Source organism: Rhinoraja longicauda, chromosome 27 (genome assembly GCF_053455715.1).
Source record: "Rhinoraja longicauda isolate Sanriku21f chromosome 27, sRhiLon1.1, whole genome shotgun sequence".
Classification (NCBI taxonomy): Eukaryota; Metazoa; Chordata; class Chondrichthyes; order Rajiformes; family Arhynchobatidae; genus Rhinoraja; species Rhinoraja longicauda.
This window is the reverse complement of record NC_135979.1, coordinates 9,572,740-9,585,254: the sequence shown is the minus strand read 5'-3', so window position 1 is coordinate 9,585,254 and position 12,515 is coordinate 9,572,740. Positions and strand designations below refer to the sequence as shown.

Genomic DNA, 12,515 nt, shown 5'->3' with positions numbered 1-12,515 from the left:
AGAGTTGTGAATCTGTGGAATTCTCTGCCTCAGAAGGCAGTGGAGGCCAATTCTCTGAATGCATTCAAGAGAGAGCTAGATAGGATAGCGGAGTCAGGGGGTATGGGGAGAAGGCTGGAACGGGGTACTGATTGAGAATGATCAGCCATGATGACATTGAATGGCGGTGCTGGCTCGAAGGGCCGAATGGCCTCCTCCTGCACCTATTGTCTATTGTCTATTGTCTACACCATAAAAATACGGGCACAGTCCAGGAACATTTCAAAATACTGACACATTCTTGGGGGGGCCATGAGCATACTCATACGATCCAACAGAAGTCCCTGACAGTATTGACATAACATTAGGAAACCACTGAAGTCATGGACAAAATTACGTGGAATCCTTGAAAAATACTGGTGCTCTCCAGGTACGCCGAATGTACTCAAAGTGCTGGAGTACCTTAGTGGGTCAGGCAGCAGCTCTGGAGAACACGGGTAGGTGACGTTTCGGGTCGGGGCCCTTCTTCAGACTGATTGTGAGTCTGTCTGAAGAAGGGTCCCAATCTGAGACGCCAACTATCCATGATCTCCGGAGATGCTGCCTGACCCGTTGAGTTACTCTGGCACTTTGTATCCTTTTAGTGTAAACCATCATCTGCGGTTCTTTGTGTTTCTACATCAAAAGTACTGACACAATCCCAAGGAATCCCTGAGTGTCACGACACATTCCCGGAAAAAATATATATCTGGGAATACTCTTAGGATGCTGAGGGATTCCCGAAAACGCAGTCTCTCATCTGGTAAATCACAAAGATCATTGACAGCCTCCCGGGGCATAGCTGAGAATTACTGACATGCACCTGGGGGAAAGTGCTTGCACACACTAGGGGAAATACTTTAATATCCAGCTGATGAAAACATTACAATATATGGAATGAGCTGCCGGAGGAGGTAGTTGAGGCAGGGACTATCGCAAAGTTTAAGAAGCAATTAGACAGGTAAATGGACTGGACAGGTTTAGAGGGATAAGGTAGAAGGGAAATGTTGGTCAGTGTGGGCAAGTTGGGCCAAAGTGCCTTTATCCACACTGCATGACTCTATGACTCTATCCCAGTGCCTTCCTGAGAAACATCTGTAGTTATTGGTGCATTCCAGTGAAACACAGACAATCCAGGCGAATCAAAAGTGTTTTGAAGGGACCCCCTCAAAATACAATCTCAGTAACCGAGAACAACTGGAAGAACTCAGCCTGTCAAGCAGCATCTGTGGAAAGAGAAACTAGTGTTGTTTCAGATCAGGATCTTGCCTGGACTTTCAGCACTTCCATTATTTTTGTTTCAACGTCCAATGTCTGTGGTTTTATTTGTTTCCCAGCTGAGAATACTGACACATCACAGTGGAATGCCTTAAAACTACCTACACACTCCTGGCAAACCCTTACAAAACTATTGTGCTCCAGGGACTAGTGTAAACACTGACACATTCCTGGGTAAGTCATATAAACACATAAATGCTCCAAGAACACTTGGAAGTACTGGCACACTCCAGGAGAAACTCTCAGTACACAAATAACCTCCTGGGGAAACACTGCAAATAATGTTGTCCTCCTGATATACCCGTAAAGTTACTAACACCCTCCAGGAAACAGAACATAGAAACATAGAAACATAGAAAATAGGTGCAGGAGTAGGCCATTCGGCCCTTCGAGCCTGCACCGCCATTCAATATGATCATGGCTAATCATCCAACTCAGTATCCTGCACCTGCCTTCTCTCCATACCCCCTGATCCCTTTAGCCACAAGGGCCACATCTAACTCCCTCTTAAATATAGCCAATGAACTGGCCTCAACTACCTTCTGTGGCAGAGAATTCCACAGATTCACCACTCTCTGTGTGAAAAAAGACTTTCTCATCTCGGTCCTAAAAGGCTTCCCCCTTATCCTTAAACTGTGACCCATTGTTCTGGACTTTCCCAACATCGGGAACAATCTTCCTGCATCCAGCCTGTCGAACCCCTTAAGAATTTTGTAAGTTTCTATAAGATCCCCCCTCAATCTTCTAAATTCCAGCGAGTACAAGAACATAGAACAGTACAGCACAGGAAAGGGCCCTTTGGCCCACAAAGCATGGGCTGAACATGATGCTATGTTAAACTGATCTCATCTGCCTGTGCATGGTCCACATCCTTCTATTCCTTGCACTTCCATTTGCCTATCTAAAAGCTTCTTAAACACCACTATCGTATCTACCTCCACCACCACCCATGGCATTACATTCCAGGACCCTACCACTCTCTGTGTAAAAAACACTGCCCCACACATCTCCATTAAACTCCATGCTCCCCCCTGTCCCCACTCTCCTTCTAACTATGCCCTTTAGACATCTCCACCCTTGGAGAAAAGGCTCAGGCTGCATTCACAAGCTTCACAGAAGCCGTGGAAATGTTACCAAGCTACTGGGGGAACGTCAGGAAAAAAACTGGTACATCGGGGAAATATTGACACACTCCCAAGGACTCTGAAAATACTGACTTTCCTCGGGAAACTGTGAAAACGTCCGTTCAAACCACTGGGAATATGCCTGCAAAATGAACCAAGTGCTTCCTGGTCTGTCAAACTTGCTCAGCCATTGAAGAAAATCACGACTGACCCAACTGTAATCTCAAATCTCCATTTCCATTTGCCAACATCAACTTTTCACTCTCTTACTAATCAAGAATCTATCTACCTCTGCCTTAAAAATGTTCAAAGACACTGCTTCCACCAACCCTCAAGAAAGAGAAGTCCAAAGTCTTGCACTCTCCAAGAGGAAAAAAATACTCCATTCCCGCCTTAAATGGGCAACCTTTGTTTTTAAACTGTTCTAAATTCTCCCCACGTAAGGACACATCGTCTCCAGATCCATCCGAGCAAGATTCCTCAGTGTCCTACAGGTATCAGTCAAATCACCTCACACTCTTCAAAGATCCTAGGGTGGTGAATCTGTGGAATTCTTTGCCACAGAAGTCTGTGGAGACAAAGTCAGAAGATAAATTTAAGGCAGTAGATAAATTACAGGAGTCAGAGGTTATGGGGAGAAGACTGGAGAATAGGGTTAGGAGGGAGAGATAGATAAGCCATGATTGAATGGCGGAGTAGACTTGATGGGCCGAATGGCCTAATTCTGCTCCTATCACTTATGATCCAGCTGATGAAAACCTAGTTTTGTCAAAGTTTCCTCATGGGACTACCCACCTATTCAAGGGATTAGTTTAGTTAAAACAGAAAATGCTGGAAATACTCAGCTGATTGGGATAGCATCTGTGAAAATAGAAACAGAACCTAATTAGTGGTGAAAATAATAAGTACTAGGAATGTACCATTACTCCCAAGCTTCCCGAAGCATTGTCAATACTTGCACTAGTGCTTAGACCACAAAGTGCTGGAGTAACTCAGTGGGTCAAGAAGTTTATCTGGAGGACATGGATAAGGACTATTTTTGGTCTGGACCCTTCTTCAGACATCTGAAACATCGCCCATCCATGTTCTCCAGAGACGTTGCCTGACCCACTGAGTTACTCCAGCACATTGTGTTCTGTGCAAGATCCCAGCATCTGCAGTTCCTTGTTTCTCCGTGTTTCATCAGTGTTTAGTTTTTTCATCTTATTTTGTTTTCATCTCAGATCTCCAGCGTTTGCAGTTATTTTGATAATCACCAGTCTAGTCGATCTCCTCTGAACTGCCACAAATGTATCATTATCCTCAAATAAGGAGATCAGTACTCTACATGATGGTGGGCGTATGGAACATGTTGCTAGAGGAGGTGGTTGAGGCCTGGACTATCCCAACATTTAAGAAACAGTTAGACAGGTAAATGGACAGGACAGGTTCGGGGGGGGGGGGGGGGGGGGGGGGATATGGACCAAACGCGAGCAGGTGGGACGAGTGGCTGGGTCACGTTGGCTGGTGTGGGCAAGTTGGGCCGAAGGGCCTGTTTTCACACTGTGACCATGACATAGTACTCCTGATATGGTCTCTAATGCCGGCAACAGAAGCAGGAACTAAATCTTCCCTAATTTTGTATTCAATTCCTCCTGCTATAAATGCAACTTTTCCATTCTCTTTCCCAATTACCTGCACTTAGCTTTCTCCACGGATCGCTTTGTATCTCGGAGCTCTGCAATCTCTCAACATGTACGTTATTTACTTGCTTTCTTTTTTTTCCTGCTAAAATGAACACTTGTCCTATATTTACAGATCAAGGAGAGAGAAGGACATTTAAAACACTTTGGAGAACCAGAAAAAAACGCGAGTAATGCAGAAGAAATTGTACTTGAGTAGATTCGTGTTCCACGCAGATCGATAGGTGACAGGTTAACACGCACTCCAATAATGTTGGGAGGCTTTGAGAAAATATCTCATGAACTTTGTGGAATCGAAATTTGAAAAAATCACCATAGAGTCATGGGTGTCATACAGCATGGAAACAGGCCCTTCGGTCCAACTTGCCCATGCTAACCAAGATGTCTCACCTGCCCGCATTCGGCCCATATTCCTCTGAACCTTCCCTCTCTATGTACTCGTCCGAATGTCTTATTACACAGGAGACATGCCACGGGCGACTTTTACCTAGTTTGTTTTCTTCCCCACCTCTGTTGACGTGATCGGCCCGGGATACAGAGCGCTTCCCGTTCTCTGCAAACTTTTGCCCTGGAGGGGAGAGACAAGGGCAATTCTCCTGGTCCATAGTTAGCGCTCGCTACTACTTGGCTCCGGGCCGAGACAGTCGTAAGAAAAGCACTTTCAACATTGCAAAGGATTTCAGTATTGGAGGTTGGCACAAAATGTTGGAGTAACTCAGCGGGTCAGGCAGCATCCCAGGAGAGAAGGAACGGGTGACGTTTCGGGTCGAGACCCTTCTTCAGGCCAACTAGTCCATGCCGACCAAGGCACCCCCATCTAAGTCAGATTTGCCCGCAAATGGTCCATATCCCTCTAAACGTTTCCTATCTGTGTATAAGAAAATAACAACAGATGCTGGTACAAATCGATTTATTCACAAAATGCTGGAGTAACTCAGTAGGTCAGGCAGCATCTCGGGAGAGAAGGAATGGGTGACGTTTCGGGTCGAGACCCTTCTTCAGACTGGTTCGAGGGCAGGTATTTCAAAGGAAGCGGAAGAGCACGGCTGTGATCTAAACGTATTTATTCACAAAATGCTGGAGTAACTCAGCAGATCAGGCAGCATCTCAGGAGAGAAGGAATGGGTGACGTTTCGGGTCTCGACCCGAAACGTCGCCCATTCCTTCTCTCCTGAGATGCTGAGTTACTCCAGCATTTTGTGAATAAATAAGTTTAGATCACAGCCGTGCTCTTCCGCTTCCTTTGAAATACCTGCCCTCGAACCAGTCCGAATTAGAGTAAAGAACGGTGATTATTAGTCATGGAGTCCTAAAGGCCCTTCGGCCCAACTTGCCATGCGAACCAAAACGCCCCAACTACACTAGTCCCACCTGCTCGCGTTTGGCACATACCCTCTATACCTTTCCTACCCATTTACTTGTTCAAACTGTTTGTTTTTGATGTTGTAATAGTGCCTGCTGTCTCAGCTCGTTCAATATAACCACCATCCTCGGTGTGAAAAATGCTGCCCCTCCGGGTGCCTGGTAAATCTTTCCTTAAACATACGACCTCTGTTTCGAGGTAAAAAGACTCTGTGTATCGACTCTATATATTCCTCTCGTGATCTTATATCCCTCTGTGAGATCGTCTCTCGTTCTCCCGCGCTCCAAGGAATAAAGTCCTAGCCTGACCAACCTCTCCCTATAGCCCAGTCCCTAAAGTCCTGGCAACACCCTCGTAAATGTTCTCTGCACCCTTTCCATCTTAACAACATCTCTCCAAACCAAAAACTGAACACAATCTACCAAACGTGGCCTCCCAACACGTTGTACAACTGTTAGACCACAGCGCCAATTTTAGCCACTGATACAGAGTTTAGCCTGTGAGGAATTGAAAGGGTTAATGATGCACGGCTAGCCTTCATTCTGGAGAGGGAAAGAGAGGGATGGAGAGGTCTCCCTTGTCATTATTTCCCATCCCAGAACCCTCTGTCTGTTTCTTTCCACCAACCCCCACCCCCTCTCTCTCTCTCTCCTCTCACCTCCACCCAGCACTTCTCTCCCCTCGCCCCGCCTTTGATCACGCGAAGACGTTTGCTCTCAGCTTCCAGCTTCTCAAATAATGTGAAAGCTTTCACAATGCAGAGAGCGAGAGAGAGAGAGAGAGAGAGAGAGAGAGAGAGAGTGAAAAATCATGTTTAAGCAGGTCACTCGATTCTAGTTTCCGTGGATTGCATCTCCAAGAAACTGCCTAATCAGTAAGATAACAGTTTAAAAATTACTGCAAAAGCTGACTTCTAGTCTGAGAGCCCGTCGCAGAGTTGGTATCAGAAACTGGCTGTAAGTACTATCAAATGTAGAAAGCTCAACGAATGGACCAGGGTTTTCTGCGTCGATTGTCTTCATTGCGAGCCTGCACTCTAACGTGAAACAGTAGAGATTTGCGATATTTTAATCGGCTCATCTCACCTCTTCCTTCGTTAGAAAATAAGGCATTGTCAAAAAAGCATTGAATCTCTTCTCCAGGTCTAATCAATTGAACCGTAAAAAAAATATATTTTACCACGAGATTTTTGTTCGCGCCACAATTGGGAATGTTGGTTTGGTATTTATATTTTTTGTTTGTTTGTGTGTTCTGCTACTGTGTCCTTTTAAATGCGAGAAAGCAGCGGGGTTCAAATCTGCGATAGAACATAGAGGGATCGGCGCAACACTGGCGCAGTGGGAATATTGGCCAATCCAAACAGATCGATGTGCCTTTTGCCTGCCCGCAGTTGCTCATTTATCGCTCGGTGTATAGAAGCGTTTTCTTTCTAAATTGAAAAACTTTTTTTTAAAAAAAGGCTTGACACCTAAATGTCCCGAAGACGAGACGTTTACCAAAAACAAAAAAACATCTTCCATTCTCCTCATCCCTGCGGCAAATAAACATCTTCCAAAAATTGTGAACGTTGCCCTTAATAATTGGACCATCCCGCAACTGAATGAACTCGCTGGACGCACTGTTCATCTCGTATGTTGCATCGAGGTTTTGTTTAAATACGGTAATCAATGGTGTTTGGCTAAACAAGGCAAGGGGGAAATTCATTAGTTTTTATTTAACAAATTTAGCCTTTGGACACATGGCCACCCTTCTTTTATTATGGTGTCCAAAATAAGAAACCTAGTATTTAGTTTCATTTGATTTTGGTTCAAAATTGTTTTACGACTTTCATCAGAATTTAGACAACCGTTTAAAGTCTAAAGTGTATTAAAGTATAAGTAACCATCGAATGCTTTACAATGCAATCTTTACAGGTGTTTGAAATGGTCAGCCCCAGTATATTAGACTCTCTTTATTTGGATTTAACTGGGACAAAACCACTACCCGTTATGAAAAGGCAAAGATTATTTTAAATTTCTTCTATTTTAGTTAACATAGAATTTGCACGGCACGGGAGCATGTCTATTCAAACCAAAACCCTGACGCCTTCCGATGTAAATGGCGGGAAGAAGTCTAAATTGTGCTTTGCCTGCGTAATCAAACATTGCGCTAGTTGAGTTATAATATTAAATGAAACGATTTTGTTTTAAAAAAGTAACGCAGTCAGATTTCTTTTTAAGACAGTTCATATTTAGGTTGACTTTGTCCTTTGGGTTTTGAATTGTGATTTTCCCCTCCTGACCCGTCTCCCCCCAAATTTATCACAAAGAGAAATATTGATTGTCCATAGTTTGAATCCTTGTCCTTCGACATAAAGTTATTTCCGTTCGTGTTGTGATTGAGCGGAATATTCTGCGGGGGTATTGAGGACCAAGCAGTGATCTGTACATCACTCTGCAATTACCAGACAATCTCGTCCTGCGGAGCGAACGCGTAGTTTCTATGATTTCAGCTCCAATCTCACAAAGGGGACAGGACACATTTTTGGGAGATGATGGGGAAGGGGTTAGAGTGGGGGGGAGATATCGAAAACTCCAGAGTTGGGCCATCTGCCATCCCAGTGTCAGATTTGTAGAGGGCACGCGTCAGACAGCTGACTGCAATTATTAGTCTTGTTTAAGCAACTCCCCTCCCCTTCCAGCTTTGAAAGGACCCCTCAGCCACCCAACCATTAACGGCAACCACCTAACCCCCCCTTCCCCCTCCGTATACGCACACGCACACACGCCAGACTTGTGACCCGGGCTCAACGCATCAATTTATGCAGATAGGAAGAGAAGGAGATAGAGGGTTTTTTTTAAAAAATTGGAACAAAAGCGCAGTGGGGAGGTAGAAAGAGAGGAATGATTCAAAGAGGCCGCCCCGTTGCCAAGACCTGCAACAGATCGGCCGGTAATCTCTATGCTACCTCATCTGGCCCGGGATTAGTGAGTTGCAGCGAAGAGGTGGCGTGTGTGTGTGAGCGAGAGAGGAAGAGAGAGCTTGTGTTCAGTGGTGGGACGGGATGGTGATATCATGTTTGAATTTTTGGTGCATTGAATGAATGCACGCCTCGGGAGGGGGGGGCGAGGGGGCACCGGGAGATGAAAGAGGTCAGATCTTCAATGTTCGACTTCTAGACTGGAAAATGTTTCCCGTGTTTCTCGTTGTAATTGTGCGCGGCAGCTCTCGGTTCTGAGTCCAGCCCTCAGCACTGGCCATCAAAAACGGATTTAAGAGGCTGCTGCGTTTTTTGTTAGCAAATTGACTTTCTATTGAGCCCTTGCAAGTTGGAGAGACCGCTTTATTACATTACTGTGATCGGAGGTCAGTCAATAGTTGCTCAATGTCTTCATCAGATGACGTGGAGTCTTTAACTGGGCCGCGGCCCATGTATTTTAATAATTGCATCCTTGGGAGACGGAAAAAACCCCATAGTTCTTATTTCGGCAAATGAAAAGGGGGGCAAAATTCATCGTCTCATTTTCTCATAATTGTGTGTGTATAGAAATACACTTGTTCAGAAATAATCTAAGTGCTTCGCTATATTTTGTCCTCCTTTTATCTTAGTTTTGTGCACTTAAATCCAACATTTTTAATGTGTTAAACTGTCAATTCAATTAGGCGAATTGTTATTCGCCCCCTGGAATCGGGAATTATTGGCTTCGCTGCCAGTCCACGGTGTCCTTGAGAAGGTGATGCTCATTTCTCTTTTCAGATGGCCCCGTTAATGAAGCTGGTGGGTGGCCTGGTTGTCGCGGGAGGTTTTGTCTCCCAGTCGCAAGGCTTCAGCACCACGGAGAGCGCATCTCATAATTGGTGCCCGTTCTAACCTACTCAAGTTCCGGGCTATGGTTCTTCGCGGGACGGTACAATTAGGATTTTTTTTTAAAAAGGGAGGGGGAAATAATACATTTGATAATCAAGTCGAAAAGATGGATGTCTTCCTTCAGCCCGAGAATGGAGTCAAAGGAATTAATTGTATGTATCGATCCCGGCTTCATCTGCCTTTTTGAACTCTCCGAGGGCCGCGGGATAGATAGTTAATTTATAAAATTAATTGACGCCAGGGCCATTCTGATCCCAATCAATCAAGACCCTGACACGACGGTTTATATCTATATATTCGATAGTGATGACACATGGTGAGAGAACATGCGCATTCTGCAGTACCGAACCTTGGGCCTAAAATGCTCAACTGGATGGATCGTTGTAGCTTATTTTCCATTTAGCTCCAAGGGGGGGGGGGGGGGGGTTGACAATAGACAATAGACAATAGGTGCAGGAGTAGGCCATTCAGCCCTTCGAGCCAGCACCGCCATTCAATGCGATCATGGCTGATCACTCTCAATCAGTACCCCGTTCCTGCCTTCTCCCCATACCCCCTCACTCCGCTATCCTTAAGAGCTCTATCCAGCTCTCTCTTGAAAGCATCCAACGAACTGGCCTCCACTGCCTTCTGAGGCAGAGAATTCCACACCTTCACCACCCTCTGACTGAAAAAGTTCTTCCTCATCTCCGTCCTAAATGGCCTACCCCTTATTCTTAAACTGTGGCCCCTTGTTCTGGACTCCCCCAACATTGGGAACATGTTATCTGCCTCTAATGTGTCCAATCCCCTAATTATCTTATATGTTTCAATAAGATCCCCCCTCATCCTTCTAAATTCCAGTGTATACAAGCCCAATCGCTCCAGCCTTTTAAGCCCTGATTACAAATTGCGAAAGAAAACCTCTTCTAGCATCCTGCAACAGAAGACATCGGTTAATTTAGTTGTGGGTCCAACCCTCTCGCTGGACAAATCATCTAAGTGGGTAGATGGTAGACAAACGGGAGACAAAGATTCAACAGCAAGGGTGGTATAGCAGCTTTGTTTTTACCCAAAAGAACAAGTAAATGCGCATTTATGTTTCGATCCCATATATAAAATGAACAAACTTCCAACCATCTCAGCAATAAATAAGTGTTGGGTGGTGTTTAGTGAGAACAAATGTGACGTTCTGGCCCTGTTCTAGAGACCAGCTGCTATGAGATTTGAAGTCATCAGCCTAGTTGATCATTGCTAATCTGATGGAAGCTTGTTGTGGCGGCTTTTTTTTAATGCGGATTTTTTTTTAAAGTATAAATATCCGCATTTATATATATATATATGTATATGTATTATTTTTAAATGCGAATATATATATATATATGTGCATTTAAATATAAAATGTGGATACACACACACACACATATATATATATATATATATATGTGTGTGTGTGTGTGTGTGTGTGTGTGTGTGTGTACACGCAAAGTATATATATACACACACACCCACAAGTATATATAAAGGTATATATACTTTATATACATATATATATATCCGCATATAAATGTGCGGTATACATATATATATATGCATACATATATGTACCCGCATATATATATATATATATATATATATATATATGCGGGTACATGTATGTATGCATATGGGTACATATGGTATGTCGATGCGGTTTGAGATAGACAGAAGATGTTGCTTCTGTAACCCGCCGCAGTCCAGGGATAAAGAGAGGAGAGATTCTGTTGGGATGAACACTGCAACGGGGCAGCAGTGGTGCTGACGTCATAGGCGGGCAGTGGTCCTCTGGGGCGGAGTGTGATCCCACCAGCTGCGGTCCTGGGGCAAGGATCAGGGTGCGCTGGGTGCATAACCCGTGCCGGAGTGCGCAGTAGTGAGACTGGCAGCGGGCGCGTCCCTTCTCCGGTCGGAAAAGGAGGGGGGGGGGGGGGTTCGGACGCTTTAGTCACAACTTGCCCCCCTCTGGTTTACAACAGAAATCCAAAGCTGTCCAAAACAAACAAAAAAACCAATATCATTCTCTTCAGATCCACATTCCCCATCCACAAACACGGACTGGAGTCCATTCCCCCGCTCCCAACCCCCGCCGACTCGCACCGCATTGGTCTCTTATCGATTTGGGTGGGAAAGGCGCAAGGATGGAGGGGCGCAGAGAGAGAGAGAGTGGTGCATTTCTCAAGTTGAGTTCTGGAGCAGCGGCCGCCGTTCGTGGGACTAGTCATTTGGATGCGCTGGTCGGTAACGGGCGGAGGCAATACTGCCCCTCTTTTGTTTGGTGTGTGTGTGTGTGTGTGTGTGTGTGTGTTTCTCTCTCCCTCTCTCTCTCTCTCCAGGATTTTGCGGATTCTAAAAAAGACCAGATGGACGCTGGAGCCACATGGGACACTGTCCTACTTTGAACGCCCTCCCTTTAATAAGAGAGGCGCAAATGCAAGGACCAGCAATATACAGCTCTCTCGCCCGAATACAAAAGTGATTCATCCGATCCCAAATATACAGTGTATATATATATATATATATATATATGATACCGAAATCTTAGCGCATGATTGTTGAAAGGCAAGCCAAAAACGGGACAGATATTTACAGTGAGGATACGAGGAAGGAGGAGGAGTCGAACCGTACAGGTAACAAGCGCGCAGATAAAACGGACCAAGAGATCCTAATGTTTACAGCACCGGGATTGGCAAAAATGGGTACCGGTCTCACTCTCCGTGTTCACGGCGGACCTTGATTTAATATCATACAATTAAGGCACGCGGTGAATGCCAAGGGGGAAATCGAAAAAAACGACCTTAATGTAGGAGTTCAATTAAAACTCCCAGGTATCTGGTAGGTACATGAAATGTAACGTATTGCTTGACTGTTTCAAGAGAGGGTGTACGATGAACAGCGTATGTATCGGTGTATGCGATGCGCGGAGAGCGATAAACTATGGGGTAGATGCGTATCGCCCTGGGTGAACTTATAATCATATTAATTGTTGTGAGCTGCCTATGTTTTGCGGGTGAACGGGCAAAAACTGGCTGCTGCGCTTTCTGATTCAGCGCCGCAAGACAACGGGCTCCCGACCTTCACCGCCCAGGCTGAGTGTGTGTGTGATTGGGAAGAGTTAACCTCGGTCGCTGCTTGGTTATGTCTGAGTGCGGCAACCTTTCTTGCAACGACCGAGGGTCGGTGCGGAG

The 12,515-nt window shown here is 45.1% G+C and overlaps 2 long non-coding RNA genes across 4 annotated transcripts in view; one reads left to right on the top strand and one right to left on the bottom strand.

Annotated features, from left to right (window-relative positions):
• The window catches only part of LOC144606945 (uncharacterized), a 164,139-nt gene that overhangs the window by 130,742 nt on the left and 20,882 nt on the right, over positions 1–12,515 (bottom strand). The gene's annotated exons all lie outside the window — the stretch shown is intronic.
• The window catches only part of LOC144606946 (uncharacterized), a 13,792-nt gene continuing 7,521 nt past the window's right edge, over positions 6,245–12,515 (top strand). Inside the window, exon 1 of one of the 2 annotated variants that reach the window (XR_013549016.1) lies at positions 6,245–6,421. This is a non-coding gene — a long non-coding RNA (uncharacterized LOC144606946). Of the gene's footprint in view, positions 6,422–11,670; positions 11,958–12,515 lie in introns of those variants that run through there. The other variant, XR_013549017.1, reaches the window with a different exon arrangement.